Consider the following 527-nt stretch of genomic DNA (forward strand, 5'->3'; position numbering starts at 1 on the left):
AAGCTGAGTGGAGGTCGTGGGGTGAAGAGTGGTGTCCAAAGGGACAGAGGGAGTGACTTAAGTTGAGAATGGAGTCATGAAGGGTGGAAGAGCTCATGAAGTGAGGGGTTGGTATAAAACAAACTATAACTTAGATACAGGCTGTCGGTCTATTCTTCTGGGGCCAGCAACCCTCATGAGAACTGAATGAAACTTCAATGAACCCCCTCCCCAGAGGGCAGAGATACACATATATGTAACTGTGGGCGGAGACAGCTTAAAGCCCTCTGAGGCTCATTTCTGCCTTCTCAGAGGTCCATAGGATCAGATCTAAGAACCCACACTGGTGGCTGTGGAAGGCCCAGGCACTCAGGGTGGACTCTTCCCCTACCACCCTCCTGTCCAGGCACATTACATCCTATTTTCTTGGTTCTCCTGTGAAAGCTGAAAAATCCAGTAGATTAGGAGCTTGCCCTCCTCACCCAGTCCCTCTTCAGGTCAGCCGGTCCTTTCCCCCACCTAGACCTCCTGAAGGAAGTCACATCTCA

This window comes from Furipterus horrens, unplaced genomic scaffold (assembly GCF_987537825.1).
Source record: "Furipterus horrens unplaced genomic scaffold, mFurHor1.1.pri manual_scaffold_4, whole genome shotgun sequence".
In the NCBI taxonomy this organism is placed as follows: domain Eukaryota; kingdom Metazoa; phylum Chordata; class Mammalia; order Chiroptera; family Furipteridae; genus Furipterus; species Furipterus horrens.